This window comes from Ursus americanus, chromosome 17 (genome assembly GCF_024610735.1).
Source record: "Ursus americanus isolate L20-20 chromosome 17, mUrsAme1.1.p, whole genome shotgun sequence".
NCBI classification, from domain to species: domain Eukaryota; kingdom Metazoa; phylum Chordata; class Mammalia; order Carnivora; family Ursidae; genus Ursus; species Ursus americanus.
This window is the reverse complement of record NC_142143.1, coordinates 20935986-20948541: the sequence shown is the minus strand read 5'-3', so window position 1 is coordinate 20948541 and position 12556 is coordinate 20935986. Positions and strand designations below refer to the sequence as shown.

The following is a 12556-nucleotide window of genomic DNA, read 5'->3' as shown; positions in this document are numbered from 1 at the left end:
GATTACATATTTTATTATTACCATATTTTATCATTAATGTTATATAATACTCTTCATTTTGAATTATATTTTGTTGGCTATTAATATTGCTACCTAAGTTTTCTCTTTCTTTCTATTTAACTGGTAAGGTGTTGACTAGCCATTTATTTTCCTTCTATTTCTGTCACGTTATCTTGGCTACATCTCTTAAAAACAGCCATAACTGCAGTTGGCTTTCTTTGTTTTACAATCTGAAAAGCTTTGACTTTTAATATGTTCACATTTGGTATTATTCTTGTGACTGAAATTTATGTAGTCTTTATTTTCGTTTCCTACTCTTCGTACTCTTTCTTCAGTTTTCAAACATTTTATTTCTATTAGTCTTTTAGTTTTTACAAATACATTAAACTTGTATTTCTTATTGATGTCAAGAATTAAATTATAACTATGTTCATCCTTAACAAAGTATAATTTGCATTTTTCTTCTCTTACTTTCAGCCCAAAGGCTTGATCAAATAGTGTGGAATTTTAATGCCATACCATTACTTCCTCTTTATGACATTAGAGAAACATTTAATAATTGTGTTATATCTGACAACCATATTATCAACAGTGATTTATGTTTACTGGTTTCCTTGTAACTATGGTTTCTTACAGATTCAATAAGATTTTATGGCCTTTATCCATTCATCTATCCATGGTCATCTGCACTGCCTCCATAACTTGGCTATTGTAAATAATGCTGCAATAAACACAGTGGTGCATATATCTTTTCAAATTAGTGTTTTTGTATTCTTTGGTAAATATCCAGTAGTGGAATTACTGGATCATATGGCACTTCTGTTTTTAATCTTTTTGAGGAACTTCCATACTGTTTTCCCCAAAGCTGTACAGGTTCACAATTCCCACCAACAGTGCATAAGGAATCCTTTTTCACCACATCCTCACCAACACTTGTTTCTTGTGTTGTTGATTTTATCCATTCTTACATGTGTGAGGTGCTTTGTCATTCAGTTTTGATTTCCATTTCCCTAATGATGAGAGATGTTAAGCATCTTTTCATGTGTTTGCTAGCCATCTCGGTGTCTTCTTTAGAGAAATGTCTGTTCATGTTTTCTGCCCATTTTTTAATTGGGCCTTTTGGGGATTTTTTGGTGTTGAGTTGTAATCACTTCTTTATACATCTGAGCTACTGGCCCCTTACTGGATAAGTTATTTGCATATCTTTTCCCGTTCAGTATGTTGTCTTTAGTTCTATTGTTTGCTTTGTTGTGCAGAAGTTTTATGTTGATATGGTCCCAATAGTTTATTTTTGCTTTTGTTTCCTTTGCCTCAGGAGACCTATCTAGAAGAATGTTGCTATGGTCAATATCAGAGAAATTACTGCTTGTGCTCTACTCTAGAATTTTTACGGTTTCAGGTCTCACATTTAGATCTTTAATTCATTATGAGTTTATTTTTGTGTATGGTGTAGGAAAGTGTAGCTGTCTTTTGAATGTAGCTGTCCAGTTTTCCCAACACCATTTGTTGAAGAGAATGTCTTTTTCCCATTGGATATTTTTGCCTTATTTATCGAAGATTAATTGAAGATGTAATCATGATTTCTGGGTTTTTTATTCTGTTCTAATGATCTATCTGTTTTTGTGCCAGTACCATACTGTTTTGATTACTACATTTGCTATTCTGTTCTATTGATCTATGTGTCTATTGTTGTACCAGTACCATACTGTTATGATTACTACAGCTTTGTAGTTTATCTTGAAATCTGGGATTGTGATTTCCCAGTTTTGTTCTTCTTTTTTCAAGATTGCTTTGGCAATTTGGAGTCTTTTGTGGTTCCATACAAATTTTAAGATTGTTTGTTCTAGTTCTGTGAAATATGCGGTTGGTATTTTGATAGGGATTACATTAAATGTGTGGACTGCTTTGAGAAGTATAGACATTTTAACAATATTTATTCTCTCAATCCATGAGCATGGAATATCTTTCCATTTCTTTGTGTTGTCTTCGATTTCTTTCAACAGTATTTTATAGTTTAAAGATTACATGTTTTAAGGAGGGAGGCAAGATGGGGGAAGAGTAGGAGACCTCATTTCATTTGCTCTCTTGAATTTAGCTAGGTATCTATCAAAACATTCTGAACACCTATGAATTCAACCTGAGATTTAAGAAAAGATTGCTGGAATTCTACAAGTAGAACAGCAACCACTTTCTGCAACCACATTGCTGCAAGAATAGCAACCACTTTCTGCAAGATGCAGAGAAGTGAATCTAAGGAGATATATATCAGAAGATAAACAGCAGTGGGGGGAGGGGGCGGGGAGAGCCTCCGTAAGACAGCTACCAGAAAGTGATTTAGCAGCAGAGTGCAAAATCAGAACTCTTAGAAGTCTGCTCCAGTGCAGACATCCCTGCCTGAAAGGAGCTGGGGTGGCAAAGCAGGGCAGAATCCTGGGTGGAACACTGTGGTCTCAGGATCCCCAGGCTCACAGAAAAAACAAGGGTGCCTGAGCTGGCAGAGTTCCCAAGCACTGGAGCAGGGAAACCGGCTGCAGTCAGGGAGACTGGGAGTGGGCTCTTAGCTCAGTTTGCCATAAACCCTGAACTGTATCACAATCAGGAGACAGCTATCCATGTGGGGGTCCTGCAAAGGGTAAAAACATGACTCTCCGCCTTTTCCCCAAAGGGGTGGCATGGGTTTGCACATGATCTGGTGACCACTCTCCAGGTGGGGGCAGAGGGCAGAAACGGGGCAACCCTCCTCCCTCTGCACCACCCCCCCCGAAGAACAGCACAAGTGTGCACCACAGGAATCTGCAGAGTTTGGAACACACAAAAGTGAAGACTGCTTTTTTACAGAAGAGACTGGGACCCAATCTTAGCTTCGGGACTGGAGATAACGGCGCACCATTTTATTTGCATCCACTAAAGCACTGTGGAAAGCCTTCAGGGAACAAAAGCCACACAGAACAACCCCAAGCATTTTACACTGAGCCTGTCCTGCTGGCAAGGAGCACCGCAATTACACCCAGGCAAAGACACCTCAGAATCAGTGAAGCAGCCCCCCCCCCCAGAAAATGGACTGGAATATCAGGCAAATACCAAGTTTACAGAGCATACAGAACTGCAAAACTCCAGCACTAGGGGAAAATAGTATACAGAATTTGATGTTCTTTATCATGATTCTTTTATCTTTCAGTTTAAAATTTTCCTTTTCTTTTTTCTTTTTTTTCCTTTTCAACTAGTTTTTTATGTTATCAACTCTTGTTTTTTTTGTCTTGTTTTAACTTTCATTTTTACATTTACATTTTATAGATATATTCTTCATTTTTGGCTTCCTTTCACTGTATTCAATTTATTTATATATATAAATATATGCCTAAATATATACCTAAATTATATATATAGCTTTCCTTACAATTTTGGGATTTAGTGTCTTCTAATAGACCAAGATACACACAGGACCAAGTGGATCACCCTGTTTTGTCCACCTGAGAGATTATACTCTCACTTCCCCTAACTCTTTTTGTTTCCTTTTCTGTACTTCTTTGGTTTTTGACCTATTCAGATTTGTCTAGTGTGTATTTCACTTGGGTCATGGCTGATATTTTTTATTTTGTTTTCTTATTCATCCATTCTTCTCTGGGCAAAATGACTAAGAGGAGGATTTCACAACAAAGGAAGGAACAAGAGGTAATACTTTTTGCAACAGATCTAATTGACATGGATATAAGTTAAATGTCAGAGCTGGAATTCAGGGTAACAATTATAAAGTTACTAGCCAGGCTTGAATAAAGCATAAAAGACACCAGAGAATCTCTTACTGCAGAAATAAAATCTAATCAGGTCACAATTAAAAACGCTTTAACTGAGATGCAGTCTAAAACTGATGCTCTAACAGCTAGGGTAAATAAGGCAGAAGAGAGAGCCAGTCACATAAAAGACAAGAAGATAGTATGGAAGGAAGTTGAGGAAAATTGAGAAAAACAACTAATGGACCATGAGGGGAGGCTTCGAGAAATCAGTGATACCATAAAGTGAAACAATATTAGAATTATTGGGGTCCCAGAGAAAGAGGAAAGAGAGAAAGGGAGAAAGAGGGGCAGAAGGTATATTTGACCAATCATAGCTGAGAACTTCCCTAATCTTGGACAAAGCAGGAAAGAATATCCGACAGAAAAAGGACAGTATTTTCAATAAATGCTGCTGGGAAAACTGGACAGCCACACGTAGAAGAATGAAACTGGACCATTTCCTTACCCCATACACAAAGATAAACTCAAAATGGTTGGAAGACCCAAATGTGAGACAGGAATCCATCAAAATCCTAGAGAAGAACACAGGCATCAACCACTTTGACCCTAGCCACAACAACTTCTTACTAGACATGTCTCAAAAGACAGAGGAAACAAAAGCAAAAACGGGGACTTCGTCAAGATAAAAATCTTCTGCAGAGCAAAGGAAACAGTTGACAAAACTAAAAGGCAACCTACAGAATGGGAGAAGATATTTGCAAATGACATACCAGATAAAGGGCTAGTATCCAAGATCTATGAAGAACTTAATCAAACTCAACACCCAAAGAACAAATTAATCCAGTCAAGAAATGGGCAGAAGACATGAACAGACATTTCTTCAAAGAAGATATCCAAATGGCCAATAGACACATGAAAGAATGCTCCACATCACTTAGCATTAGGGAAATACAAAGCAAAACCGCAGTGAGATGCCACCTCACACCAGTCAGAATGGCTAAAATTAACAACACGGGAAACAACAAATGCTGGTGAAGATGCAGAGAAAAGGGAACCCTCTTACACTGTTGGTGGGAATGTAATCTGGTATAGCTACTTTAGAAATCAATGTAGAGGTTCCTCAAGAAATTAAAAATTGAGCTACCCTATGACCTAGCAATTGCACTACTAGGTATTTACCCCAAAGATACAATTGTAGTGACCTGAAGGGGCACCTGCACCCCAATGTTTATAGCAGCAATGTCCACAATAGCCAGACTGTGGAAAGAGCACAGATGTCCGTCAAGAGATAAAGAAGATGTGGTGTGTATATATGAAATAGAATATTACTCAGCCATCAGAAAGGATGATTACTTACCAATTATATTGCATGGATGGAACTGGAGGTTATTATGTTGAGCTAAATAAGTCAATCAGAAAGACAATGATCATATGGTTTCACTCATACGTGGAATTTAAGAAACAGCACAGAGGATCATAGGGGAAGGGTGGAAAAACCAAATAGGAAGTCATCAGAGAGGACAAAAAACCATGAGAGACTCTTAGCTCTAGGAAACAAACTGAGGGTTGCTGGAGGGGAGGGGAGGTGGGTGGGAGGATGGGGTAAATGGGTGGTGGGCACATGATATGATGAGCAATGGGTATTATACGCAACTGATGAATTACTGAACACTACAATTGAAACTAATGATGTACTATATGTTACCTGAATTTAAAAAATTAAGAATGAATGAATGAATGAATGAATGAATGAATGAATAGTACAGGTCTTTCACCTCCTTGGTTAAATTTATTCTTACTATTTTTTGGTGCAATTGTAAATGAGATTGCTTTCTTATTTCTCTTTCTGCTATTTCATTATTAGTGTATAGAAATGCAATGGATTTCTGTATATTGATTTTGTATCCTATGAAATTTCCAAATTCATTTATCAGTTCTAGTAGGTTCTTGGTGAAGTCCTTAGGGTTTTTTTTTTTTTTAAGATTTTATTTATTTGAAACAGAGAGAAACAGCGAGAGAGGGAACACGAGCAGGGGGAGTGAGAGAGCAGGCTTCCCACTGAGCAGGGAGCCCAATGGGGGGCTCAATCCCAGGACCCTGGAATCATGACCTGAGCGGAAAGCAGATGCTTAAAGACTGAGCCACCCAGGCACCATTTAAGCTTTTCTACACATAGTGTGTCATCTGAAAATAGTAAAGTTTTACTTCTTCCTTACCAATTTGCCATTTATTCCATTTTTTTGTCTGATTGCTGTGGCAAGGACTTCCAGTACTATGTGCAATAAGAGTGGTGAGAGTAGGCATCCTTGTTTTGTTCCTGACCTTAGCAGATAAGTTCTCAGTTCTTCCCCATCGAGTATGATGTTTGTTGTGGGTTTTTCATATATGGCCTTTATATTAAACCTACTTTGTTGAGGGTTTTTGTCATGAATGGATGTTGTACTTTGTCAGATGTTTTTTCTGCATCTACTGAAATGATCACATGGTTTTTATCATTTCTCTTATCCATGTGATCGTGTTGATTGATTTGCAAATACTGGACTACCTTTGTATCCCAGGAATAAAACTCACCTAATCATGGTGAATAATGTTTTTACTGTGTTATTGAATTCACTTTGCTAGTATTTTGTTGAGGATTGTTCTGTCAATGTTCATCAGAGATACTGGCATATAATCCTCTTTTATTGTAATGTCTTTATCTGATTTTGGCATCATGGTAATGCTGGCCTCAAAGAATGAAACTGGAAGCTTTCCTTCCTCCTATATTTTGGGATTGGTTGAGAAGAACAGGTATTAATTCTCCTTTAAATTGTTGGTAGGCTCCTATACTGTTGATGGGAATACAGATTGGTGCAGCTAGTCTGAAAAACAGTATGGCGGTTCCTTAACAAGTTAAAAACAGAACTACCTTATGACCCAGTAATTGTACTACTAGGTATTTATCCAAAGGATACAGGCATAGTGATTCAAAAGGGCACATGTACCCCAAAGTTTATAGCAGCACTATTAACAATAGCCAAAGTATGGAAAGAGCCAAAATGTCCATCAACTGATGAATGGATAAAGAAGTGGTATACATACACACACATACACACACACACACACACACACACACACACACACAGGAATATTACTCAGCCATCAAAAAGAATGAAATCTTGCTATTTGCAGTATGTCAATGGAATTAGAGTATATTATGCTAAGTGAAATAAGTCAGAGAAAGACAAACACCATATGATTTCACTCATATATAGAATTTAAGAAACAAAACAGATGAACATAGGGGAAGGAAAGGAAAAATAAAATAAGATAAATACAGAGAAAGAGAGGCAAACCATAAGAGACTCTTAACTATAGAGAACAAACAGGGCTGCTGGAGGAGAGGTGAGTGGGGGGATGGGCTAAGTGGGTGATCGGCATTAAGGAGGGCATTTGTTGTGATGAGCACTGGGTGTTACATGTAAGTGATGAATCACAAGATTCTACTCCTGAAACTAATACTACACTATATTGTTAACTAACTTGAATTTACATATAGTCTTGAAGAAAAAAAAAAATAAAAAAATAAATGTTTGATAGAATACACCTATGAAGCCAACCACCTGGCCCTGGACTTTGTTTGCTGGGATTTTTTTTTTTTAATATTTTATTTATTTATTTGGGGGCGCCTGGGTGGCTCAGTCGTTGGGCATCTGCCTTTGGTTCAGGGCATGATCCCGGAGTCCTGGGATAGAGCCCCACTTTGGGTTCCTCCACTGGGAGCCTGCTTCTTCCTCTCCCACTCCCCCTGCTTGTGTTCCCTCTCGCTGGCTGTCTCTATCTCTGTCGAATAAATAAATAAAATCTTTTAAAATAAATAAATAAATAAATATTTTATTTATTTATTTGAGAGAGAGAGAGCATGAGAGCACAAGTGGGGAAGGGGCAGAGGAAGAGGGAGAAGCAGGCTCCCCGATGAGTAGGAAGCCCAACATGGGACTCGATCCCAGGACCCTGGGATCATGACCTGAGCCTAAGGCAGGCGCTTAACCCACTGAGACACCCAGGCGCCCCTATTTGCTGGGAATTTTTAAATCGTTTGTCCAATTTCATTCCTGGTAATCGGTAAACAATCTGTTCAAATTTTCCATTTCTTCCTGCTTCAGTTTTGGTAGGTTATGTGATTCTAGGTCTTTATCCATTTTTTTTCTAGTTTGTCCAATTTGTTGGCATATAATTTTTCACAATATTCTCCTATAATCCTTTGTATTTTTGTGGTGTCAGTTGTTATTTCTCCTCTTTCATTTGTGATTTTGTTTGAGTCCTTTTTTTTTTTTAATGAATCTCATTAAATGTTTATCAATTTTGTTGTTCTTTTCAAAGAACCAGCTCCTGGTTTCATAGATCTGTTCTTTTGGGGTTTTTTGGTCTATTTCATCCATTTCTGCTCTAATCTTTATTTTCCCTTCCTTCTACTGGCTTGGGGTTTTGTTTGTTCTTCTTTTTCTAGCTCCTTTAGCTGTAAGATTAGGTTGTTCATTCAAGATTTTTCTTGCTTCTTAAGGTAGGCCTATATTGACATAAAACTTCCCTCTGGAACTACTTTTGCTGTATCCTAAACATTTGGGCCATTGTGTTTTCATTTTCATTTGTCTCCACATATTTTTTTTTAATTTCCTCTTTGATTTCTTGGTCAACCCATTCATTGTTTAGTAGCATGTTATTCAAGCTCCAGGTGTCTGTGTTCTTTCCAGATTTTTTCTTGTGGTTCAATTCTAGTTTCATAGCATTTTGGTCAGAAAGGATACATGGTATGACTTTGATTTTTTTTAATTTGTTGAGGCTTGTTTTGTAGCCAAACATGTGATCTATTCTGGAGAATGTACCATATGCACTTGAAAAGAATGTGTATTCTGCTGTTTTAGGATAGAATGTTCTAAATGTATTTGTTAGATCCATCTCGTCCAATGTCATTCAAAGCCACTGTTTCCTTGTTAATATTCTGTTTGGATGATATATCCATTGATGTAAGTGGAGAGTTAAAGTCCCTACTATTATTGTATTACTAACAATTAAGATACTGATTCTGGTTCAACTTCATTTGTCCAAAGAACTTCTTGAGGAATTTTGTCTGATATATCTGCCTTGATACTACAAAAAATATCTACACATGTATAAACTGAATGCATATAATAGAATCAAAAAAATTTTTTACCTTGATATTCTGAATACACTGCTCCACTATCTTCTAGCATCTGCTGTTATAATCAGGACGACCATGGTCAATTTGATTCTCTCTCCCTTTTAAATACTACCTGCTTTTTCAGTCTGGATTCTTGTAATATGATTTTTGTCCCTAGGATTCAGAAATTCTGCCAGGATATATCTAAGTGCAGGTCTTTTCCCTCCAACAGTTTTGGTTAGCACTTTCTGCACTTTCAATTTAAAGATTCAAATTCGTCTTCATCTTGGGGAAATGTTATTTTGCTTTTATTACTGTTTCCTCTATCTACTTATTCTCTCTTTCTAGAACATCTATGACTAGAATGTTAGATCCCCTGGATGTATCATATACACCTTTTTTTCCTCTAATTTCTCTGTGTTTTTTTTCCTGCCTTCTGAAACAACTATTTTAATCATATTTTTAATCAGTGGTTTATTTTCCAAAAATGTCCACTTGTTGGACCCTAGTGCGCACACTGCATCAGAACAAGCCCAGCCGATCAGGATGATCGCAGACGTCCAGCTCGCCATTTTCACCAACATGCTGGGCATGTCACTCTTCCTGCTTGTCGTTCTCTATCACTACGTGGCTGTCAACAATCCCAAGAATCTGGGGCGCCTGGGTGGCACAGCGGTTAAGCGTCTGCCTTCGGCTCAGGGCATGATCCCGGCGTTATGGGAACGAGCCCCACATCAGGCTCCTCCGCTGGGAGCCTGCTTCTTCCTCTCCCACTCCCCCTGCTTGTGTTCCCTCTCTCGCTGGCTGTCTCTATCTCTGTCGAATAAATAAATAAAATCTTTAAAAAAAAAAAACAATCCCAAGAATCAAATAATCAGACAATTAATTAATGGCCATAGATAGAAACACTATAAAAGATAGGTATGGAGTGCTACAAAGACAAATAACAGGGAATCTTTGGTGAGTTTTATCCATCTTACGAGTTTTCTCATAGTTTTTAGCTAAATAAAGGATATCTGCTCCCAAGCCACCAAAATAATGTAAGCTAACCAGGCTAACTTCTGGTGGCAATACCAAATCTAAACTCTGATGCCCTACTTTATCATGACACGGATTCAAAAGAGCCACCAATTCTATCATTAAAGTATCTTAGGTAGGGATGCCTGGGTGGCTTAGTCATTAATCATCTGCCTTCAGCTTAGGTCATTGGGATCGAGCCCTGCATCGAGCCCTACATGGAGCCCTGCATCAAGCCCCGCACTGGGCTCCCTGCTCAGTGGGGTGCCTGCTTCTTCCTCTCCCACTCTCCCTGCTTGTGTTGCCTCTCTCACTGTGTCTCTCTCTGTCAAATAAATAAATATATTTTTTTCAAATTATCCTAAGCATCTCTAAGTACCAGACACTATCTTAGATGCTTTAGGACTACAAAGGAACATTCACTTACGAAATATCTCAAAATAGTTTACTGAATGTCTGATATGCTAGGCATTGGAGACGTTTCTAGATAAGAATTAGTTTCCACCATTTCTCAGAAAATTTACATTTTTTTGAATTCCAAATCCCCCCTCAAAAAAAATCAGTCCAGAAATAAGGAAAATCAGAACTAAAAAAATGTATTATAATTCTGCTGTGAGAATTAAAGCTTAACAACATGGAGACATTACTGGTTAAAAGAACATACAGATGTCAAGCTGGCAACAAGAGCAGTAAGTGCTGACACAACACAAGGAGTAGAAGGTTAAGGTCAACATTTTTAGGAACCAGGGCAGGCAAACCGAAAAGAAAGAGGGTCACAATTTAATTGGTCAATTTTGTTTGTAACTGTTGTCAAGTTATGTGTGTCCATGGCCCTATTTGCTGGTAAGAGTAAATCACTCTTAAAAATAAAATAAATATTAACATACGCATAAGATACTTTATACAAATCCTATGAGTAGTATTTCAAGAAATAACAAGTTTTAGAAGCAAAGTAAGTCCTTACATTAGCAATTTGCCATGTGATTCTGTGTGGCCTATTAAGCTTTACTAGGTCTGAATGTTACATAATTTGAAAAACCCACTAACCATTCACTGGTGTTTTCTAGTGTTTGAATATACACTGGCGGCTGTTCTTCTTTATAAATACTACTAAATTTATTATTTCTCATATAGTATATGAAATTTTAGATATTTATAATAATGAATATAACATATGAAGAGTGCTATATTTTAAGAACAACTTATGCTTTCAGAAATTCTCAAGAATTTCTAGGAATTAGGATTTCTTGTTCCTGAATCCCAAAGATTAATATTTATTGGGAATTTGAAAACACTATTTGGACTTCCTTCCTCTTTGGAGTTCTGAGTTTAGAAAACAAATACAAACGTGGACATCAAAAAAAAAAAGTGTTACAGGTCTTATGATACAATTCTACAATGAAGACACAAAGGCAAAAAACAGGACAAATCAGCCTGTAAAAGTCTGGAGAAGGCTTCATAAAAAAGGGAGATGAGTGCTTCAGTTGTGTCCTAAAGACAAAACAAAAAACAAAAAACCCTATTTTCCAGGTAGAGTAGAACGACATATAAGGTTGCTGACAGTAATACATACATAGGGAAGACTTTGTGCAAAGGCTAGGGTCATGAAAGTCTCTCAAGAATCTCAGGTCATCTACTGAGATGATCAAATATATATGTTAGAAAGAGTTCTCTGGAAGACACAAGGAGGATGGTTTCAAAAGTGTGTGTGACTGGGGATTAGTAGAGCAATCAGACTACCACAGTCATTAGGCACATTCCATGAACAATACAACTCTACGTATTGTTGAAGATCCATTCATATCTGACCGGTGTAGAGAGAAATTTGTAAGTAAGTAGAAATAGATGTATTAAGTTATAAATTGTAAAATAACAAATAATATTTTTAGAGAGAGAGAAGGATGATACTGATCTCTTCATATCTTCACATAATCACTTAAAATAAAGAAGAAAACCAATATTTTAAAAAATCCCAAGTATAGTAAATCAAATTGTTAAGAAGAGCATTTTCTTTAAAAAGAGGTATCTAGTTACCCTGTCAATGACCCTCCTAAAGAATCTAAGGACACCTTATTCGTTCTCTAAGTCTTGTTACCCTCCTGATTCAAATTAACCTATAATTAAAAATACAGAATCAATAGAATTATTTTTAGTTGTCCATAAGTACCTAATTGTTTTCATTGCTATTTTTCTTTCAGATTATATTTAGGAAAATCAATTTATTAGATGAACATCTATGAATTATAATCAGGCTAAAAGCTCTATGTCTCCCTCCTCATCATCTCATTCTGTTGACAGTGTTATGCAGATTTTGTAAACAATTAAATCTGTTCACATGCAAACAATTTTGGTTTAATCATGAGCAACAATAAAGGAGCTCACATACTTCTTTTATATTCTTCATGCTCTACCCATGGTCCTTGTAAAAGCATACTAATATATCCTATTATGTATTCCAAAGCTGTTATACATAAGTGAATGTTCTTTTCAAAAATTCTTTTGACATGTTACTGGAACAGCTCCAGAAAAAAAAATAAATAAATAACACTTTTGGGGAATTTAACTGAATCCTTTTTAGTAGCCAAATAAGAAGCTGGTGGAGGAGGGAAGCCAAAGATTAAAATAAATGCATTATTCATTTTTA

The 12556-nt window shown here is 36.8% G+C and overlaps 1 protein-coding gene across 1 annotated transcript in view; it reads right to left on the bottom strand.

The window, feature by feature from the left end:
- The window catches only part of LOC148108640 (ankyrin repeat and sterile alpha motif domain-containing protein 1B-like), a 197257-nt gene that overhangs the window by 70781 nt on the left and 113920 nt on the right, over positions 1–12556 (bottom strand). The gene's annotated exons all lie outside the window — the stretch shown is intronic.